The sequence below is a fragment of the Lepisosteus oculatus genome, chromosome 16 (assembly GCF_040954835.1).
Source record: "Lepisosteus oculatus isolate fLepOcu1 chromosome 16, fLepOcu1.hap2, whole genome shotgun sequence".
NCBI lineage: Eukaryota > Metazoa > Chordata > Actinopteri > Semionotiformes > Lepisosteidae > Lepisosteus > Lepisosteus oculatus.
This window is the reverse complement of record NC_090711.1, coordinates 19,798,676-19,806,247: the sequence shown is the minus strand read 5'-3', so window position 1 is coordinate 19,806,247 and position 7,572 is coordinate 19,798,676. Positions and strand designations below refer to the sequence as shown.

The following is a 7,572-nucleotide window of genomic DNA, read 5'->3' as shown; positions in this document are numbered from 1 at the left end:
GGGGCATGTGTTGGGTTTTATATCTCCATCCAAGCCCTCTGCACACTCTTATTATCGATGTCGGACTCACGCTCGCACAGAGGTCAGCCCACAGCCGTCTTTGAACTTGCACCGCTGATAGCTCATCATTTTCATCAGTCAGTCTGTCAATGGCTTGCACAATAGGACTTAAAAAAAAGAGATCAACAGTTAGGTAGTTATAAAATGTGTGTAGTTTTATTTACATGTAATTAAGTATTTTTACAAACACATCGCCTCTAAATATAAACATCTCTGTGGATCAGCATCAGCTATGTTTGCCCAATCCTTCACCCTGGACATAGCACCTGTCCATCACAGGAGAGAAAAACAGACACACATCAGGCCAGTTTTCCCATAATCCAATTAACATACCAGTTTGTTTTGGAGTGCGAGAGAGAATCATCACACATAAGGAGAAAAAACACGGGACCCAGAGAGAACATGCAAACTTCACACTCACAGGATGGCAGGAATTGAACTTAGGGCCCCAGTGCTGCAAGATAGCAATACTTTCGCCACAAATAGAAATGGATGGATATTTTATCTTTCTAGTTCAGAGGTTTGCGTGCCTAGTTTAATTTTGAAAGCCACTGAGACATCTGGTACTACTGTTGGATTTGTGAAAAAAAGCATACCAACAACTGTGCCATCCTATTCCTTAGTTAATACATCTTATTTCTATAAACAGTTAGATAGATAATACTTTATTAATCCCGTAGGGAAATTGATGTGTTACAGCAGTCCAGCCCAAGACAAGCAAAACAGATATCAGAATAGTTATAAAACAAAAGACAAACAAAATAAATAAAAATAAATAAATACATAGGTGTGTGCAAAATGTGCTGATCATAGTCACTGTAAAATCAATAAAATATGTGCAAAATGTGCATAGGTTTATACAGACTGATTGTCCACAAAGTACAATGGAATAAACATGCTGTCCATAGACGAGCAAATGAAAGGGTAGCAGTCCTAGCCTAGGGCAGTGTTATACACCCTGACAGCCGCCAGGAGGAAGGACCTGCGGAAACGTTCCTTTGAACACCGTAGCTGGAGCAGTCTGTTGCTAAAAGTGCTCTGCTGCCCGATAACAGTCCCATGAAGTGGATGAGAGGTGTTGTTCATGATGGCTGTGAGCTTGGTCAGCATTCTCCTCTCAGCCACCACCTCCATGGGGTCAAGTCTCATCCTCAACACAGTGCCAGCCTTCTTGATAAGTTTATTGAGCCTATTTGCATCTTTTGTCATGATGCTGCTGCCCCAGCACACCACAGCATAGCAGATGGCCGCCGCCACCACTGATTCATAAAAAATGTGTAGCAGTGTTCCACACACACCAAAGGATCTGAGTCTCCTAAGAAAATAGAGTTGGCTCTGATCTTTTTTGTACAGGGCATCAGTGTTACCAGACCACTCCAGCTTATCATCCAGGTGTACCCCTAAGTACTTGTAGGAATGTACGCCCTCTATGTCCTCACCCTGGATGGAAACAGGGTTCAGCGGAGACTTATTCCTTCGAAAGTCAAAGATCATTTCTTTGGTCTTGCTGGTGTTAAGATGGAGATGGTTAAGATGACACCACTCCACAAAATTGGTAATCAAGCTCCTATATTCCTCTTCCCTCCCCTCTCTAATACACCCCACAATTGCAGAGTCATCCAAAAACTTCTGCAGATGACATGTCTCAGAGTTGTACCTGAAGTCAGAGGTGTAAAAGGTGAACAGGAATGGAGCAAGGACAGTCCCCTGTGGAGCCCCAGTACTGCTAACAATCTGTTTGGACACACAGCTCTGTAGCCGTACATACTGTGGCCTGCAGGTCAGATAGTCTATAATCCAGGACAGCAGGGGAGCGTCCACCTGCGCCGCCCTTAGCTTATCTCTCAGTAAAGGTGGATGGATGGTGTTAAAGGCACTGGAGAAGCCAAAGAACATAACTCTCACAATGCTCCGCGTCTTCTCCAGGTGAGAGTTAGCTCTGTGTAGCAGATAGATGACTGCATCCTCCACTCCCAGGTGTGACTGGTAGGCGAACTACAGGGGGTCCAGTGCTGTACTCACCAGGGTTCTGAGGTGGTCCAGTACAAGCCTTTCCAGAGTTTTCATTAGGTGTGATGTAAGTGCCACTGGTCTGTAGTCATTCAAGACTTTAGGGTGCCCCTTTCTGGGTACTGGCACCAGGCAAGATGTCTTCCAGAGCATTGGAACCTTTTCTAATCTCAGGCTGAGGTTGAAGATGTACTGCAGCACTGAACCCAATTGGTCCGCACCCTTTAGCACCCTGGAGCTGACACCGTCAGGACCCGCTGCCTTCCTTGCATGGAGTCTCCTCAACTCCCTTCTGACCTGGTCAGCTGTGATGGATAGGCCGAGGAGGGCAGGGGAAGATGGAGTAGGAGTAGGAGGGATCACATGATGGGGTGACTGAGGACATGAAGAGGGTGTCTGGGGTGAAGGCCTGTGAGGTGAATGGACAGTGGACCCTGTATCGAATCTGTTGAAGAAAAGATACATCTCATTGGCCCTCTCCAGGCCTCCCTCACTCTGTTGGCTGCCAGACAGCTTGGATCCGGAGATCTTCCTCATGCCATTCCACACTTCTCTTACATTGCTCTCCCTCAGCCTGTCCTCCATTTTCCTCCCATAAGCCACCTTGCTCTCCCTAACTCTCACCTTCAGCTCTTTCTGCACTCACTTCTGCTCCTCCTTGTCACCTGCCCGGAAAGCCCTCTTTTTCCTATTTAGGATGGCCTTCAGATCACTGGTGACCCAGGGTTTATTATTGGAGAAGCACTGCACTGTCAACACAGAAGTTTATGTAGTCAGTGATGCAGTGGGTAAGACCATCAATGTCATCTCCATAAGGCTCACAGAGTATCTCCCAGTCCGTTGTTTCAAATCAGTCCATCAGTGCATCATTAGCCTCAGCTGACCATCCCTTCACTGTCCTGGTGGTTACTGGTTGCTGTAGTACAAGAGGCTTGTACAGAGATAGCAGGAGAACAAGGTTGTGGTCAGATCTGCCAAGGGGGGGGAGTAATGTGGAGCTGTAGGCATTCTTGACATTAGCATACAGCAAGTCCAAAGTCTTGTTATCTCTAGTAGGGCATTTAACAAACTGACTAAAAGTAGGCAGGGTAGAGGAGAGCGAAACATCCAGCACCGCAAACTGCTCCAGCTACACGCCGGGCTTCTACCGCCGGAACTCGACCAGCAACTTGGACTCGCTGGCCAACAGTAACAAGTATCCGGTAACTCCATACAGCAACCTCAAGGACAGCACATCAAGCAGCAGCAGCAGCACCACTACTACTGCCATTATGAACAAAGAAAACAAGTTCAGAGACCGAGCTTACAGTGAGAATGGGGAGCGCAGCCAGCACATCCAGGTCACGCAGCAGAAACCCGGCTCTCAGATCAACTCCACCCGCTACAAAACGGAGCTGTGAAGGCCCTTTGAAGAGAACGGGGCGTGCAAGTACGGGGAGAAGTGGGAATTTGCCCATGGATATCATGAACTGAGGAGTTTGTCCCGTCATCCAAAGTACAAAACCGAGCCCTGCTGCACATTTCACACCATTGGCTTCTGCCCCTATGGCCCTCGCTGTCATTTCATACACAACGCCCACGAGAGGAGGCCGGCGCCCAGTAACGCAACAGTAACCTGCAGAGCGACCCCAAGCCCCCCAGGGAGTTGTGCGGGTCCCATCAAAGGGACATCCTGCAGCAGCACGCCGCTTACAGTCAGAGGGACAGACCAAAGCTTCACCACAGCCTGAGCTTCTCGGGCTTCTCCAGTCACCACGGACTAGAGTCGCCTTTGCTGGAGAGCCCCACGTCCTGCACCCCCCCGCCTTCTTCCATCTCGTCCTCCTGCTCCTCTAACCTCTACGAGGACGTGCTCTCGCCCACCTCCATGTCTTGAGTGAACAGTGCCTTCTCTTTCCCGGGTCAGGAGCTGAAAACCCTCCTTACTCCCCTGGCAATCCATACCCAGCAGTATGCCAACCCGTCTAACAGTGCTCACAATGTAAAAATATATTTTTACAAGATGCTGGGAAAAGTGCAACAATTACAGTGTTAAATTGAATATTATTGATTACTAATAGTTTGTTAACACCTAACTTTCTTAATTAGATGTATTTCAAACAATGAACTAAGTGTAACGTAGCATTCAGAAATACAATCGAGAACAGTTTTGTGGTGACTGTATAGATGAAAGTTTTCTAAAATGTCTAACAAAATTAAAGACTTTGTGGAGAGAGAGAGCACACTACACACTACACGACACAGAAATCAAGTTCCTGGTCTATGCAGATGACCTGGTCCTGCTGTCGCCCACAGAACAGGGACTGCAGCAGAACCTGGCACTGCTAGAGCAGTACTGTCAGACCTGGGCGCTGACAGTCAATCTGGACAAGACCAGAAAGAAAGAAGAAGAAAGCCAGACCTCAGGAAAAAGGTACAAATTCACACTCAACAACAACACATTGGAGCACACATCCAGCTACACATATCTCGGTCTCACCATCAGCTCATCTGGAAGTTTTGACCTGGCAGTGAAGGCACTGAGAGAGAAGGCACTCAGGGCATTCTACGCAATAAGGAGGCTCTTCAACATCAACCCACCAACAAGAATCTGGCTCCAAATATTTCAAATTGTAATCCAACCCATTGCCCTATATGGCAGTGAAGTGTGGGGTACCCTCACAGACCAGGAGTACCAGGATTACACTCAATGGGACAAACACCCCACAGAAACTCTGCTCATGGAGATCTGTAGAAACATCCTGCATGTGCAGAGAAAAACACCTAACAATTGGTGCAGGGCCGAATTAGACCAGTACCCATTATTGATAAACATACAGAAGAGAGTATTAAAGTATTGGCTACACCTAAAAAACAGTGATGCTGAGCCAAGAGCTGAGCCCAAAACAGAGCCCCCTAAGCTCAGGATAGCAGTGCTAGAGCACCACAACTCAGACTCAAGCACATCACAGCACAGATCAAACAGCAATATCTCACACACTGGGACACACACACATAAACACAACATAAACTGGAATGCTACAGAACCCTAAACAGACAATACGCACTAGCCGAACATTTGACCAAGATAAGAAACAGCAAAAAGAAACAGACCCTGATGAAGTACAGGCTCACTGACCACAGCCTGGCCATAGAAACTGAGGGACACAGGCAGACCTGGCTGCCCAGAGAGGACAGGCTGTGCTCCCACTGCCAGCGGGGAGAAATAGAGACAGGGGTGCACTTCCTACTGCACTGTGACAGATACTCTGGGATTAGAGAAACATTCTTCCGTAATTTCAGAAATCTAGTCCCAGAGTTCCCACACCTGCCAGAATCACAACAGGTCCCAATACAACTGGGAGAGGGAGGAGGGAACTCAATTGAACTGGCAGCCCAGTATGTGATCTCCTGTCATAGCCTGAGGAACAGTGAGTCTGTCATCCCAATAATACTCCATCTGTCTACAGTATATGGCTCAGTATACAGTATATAGTGTGTAGTTGCATACGGTACAGGTTTGTAACATGCATTTTGAATGGCTGCATCTGTAGAGCATTATAGGCAAGAAAAATGTGAAGATAACATTGAAATATTATTTTTCCTAAATATCCTTCCTTTTTTTATTAAGAAATATTGATACAAAATCTTCAAGGCAGTACAAAAAATATAGACATTCCAATCACAAAATAGACATATGCAATCCCATCACTTTTGCGAAATTCTGACTCGGCAATAAAACTTAGAAATGACAGGTAACAGGAAACCAATCAAGGTTTACATTTTACAGGCCATAAAGACAGATACAGCTCTTCCACGGCATTCTGTAGTCTTGTACAGGGCAGAGTATGCCTTAAACAATAAGCATCAGTCTGAGCTGGTGAGCCTATGGCATTGCGGACCAGCGGCTAAGCCAGTCTTGTCCCGGCCAAGAGTTCACCTTCCAAAAGGCTCTCACTTCCTCTGCACTGGAGGTTCTCTGTTGAAGTAGCAGATAGTCCCGAAGATACTGTGCTGCGGTTTACAGTACAGACAAAGAGGAAGGCATCACTCCTTTCCTTTTTTTGATGTTGCGCCTTCACCATATCACCACTCGAACACAGCAGATCGCCTTCCAGGCTCTGCTCTCGTTTTTTCCTGGAAGCGCTCCCAGGCCCTGGCCGTACAGCACAGCCTGGGCCGACAGCCCAGTGTCTCCTAGGAAACAAGCCATCCAGCTGGCCGTTCTCCTCCATATCTCCTGTGCTGCTCCACAGTCCCACAGCGCATGGTGGATTGTTTCCGGCCGGTCACATCCATCCATGGGACAACAAGCTGTTTTCCCCATTCCTCTCGAGAACATTACTTCTCTTGTGGCTAAAGATCCTTGAGCGATCAGCCAGGCCATGTTATGGTGCCTGTTCAGCAACCCAGAGCAGGCAATACATCCCCAAACAGCTTTGCAGTCCTCATCTATGAGGCCGTGGACATGGCATACTGGGGCCCTGCCCTGTACAATACCTTTTAATGCCCTTGAAGTCAATAGGAAGGCCAGTTCGTCTGATTCAAATGCCCTTTGCCTTAAAAACAGAAAAATCCTATAGTAAGCATAAGGCAGCTCAATGAGACAGGTACTGTTAAAGGAATAGAAAGACCCAACCTCCTCAAATATGACCCAAATAAAAACCTACTTAAAAAATAAGTTTTCCCTTGTCCCATAGTGGCAATTCGAAAATGGTTAGCCACATAATTACACATCAGGAATAAAAATATATCTGGTATCCCTACCCCCCCTGCATCCACTCTTCTTGTAAGCACCTCTCTCCGGGCCCTCTCCCATTTTGAACCCCCCAAAAAACTAAACAGAAGCCTGTTAAGTACTGCTCGTACTGATCTTGATTGGAAGAACACTAAACCAACATACAAAATCAAGGGTAGGACCACTGCCTTTATGACCAGTACTATGCCCTGCAAAGTCAGAGATCGCAATTTTTAACCCAATTTTTTTCCGCACAGTTTTAACTATTCCCACCCAATTCCTGTCCCCGGACCCTGCCTGTCAAAGACGGTTCCCAGTACTTTAACACTATCCGTACGAACTCGAACTCCCAGATCTCCTTGCACCTCTTCACACCAACCGTTAAAAAGCATAAGTTCGACTTGTCTCTGTTTAGTTTTGCACCTGATGCTGCGCAATAATCTTCAGTGACTCGCAGAGCTAGATCTATGCTCTTGTAGTCAGAACATAAAATTGACACATCATCCATATTTAGTACTGTCTTAACCTCTAGGCCCCCACTGCCTGGACTGACCACTCCCTTTATTCCTACTTCCCTCCTCAATGCCTGTGCTAGTGGCTCAATACAGCACACAAAGAGGATCGGCGATAACGGACATCCCTGGGGGACACCGCAGCTGATTCTCACTGCTGGGTTTCTATTAAAAACCCATTAACAATTATTCTGCTATTGACATCCCTATACAGCAGTCCCACCCTCTCTATGAACCCCTGTGGAATTGCGTTCTTTTGGAGCACTTTAAACA

The 7,572-nt window shown here is 46.8% G+C and overlaps 1 pseudogene; it reads left to right on the top strand.

The window, feature by feature from the left end:
- Positions 1–2,453: 2,453 nt before the first annotated feature.
- Positions 2,454–6,250, top strand: LOC138223345 (mRNA decay activator protein ZFP36L2-like; annotated as a pseudogene).
- Positions 6,251–7,572: the final 1,322 nt, after the last annotated feature.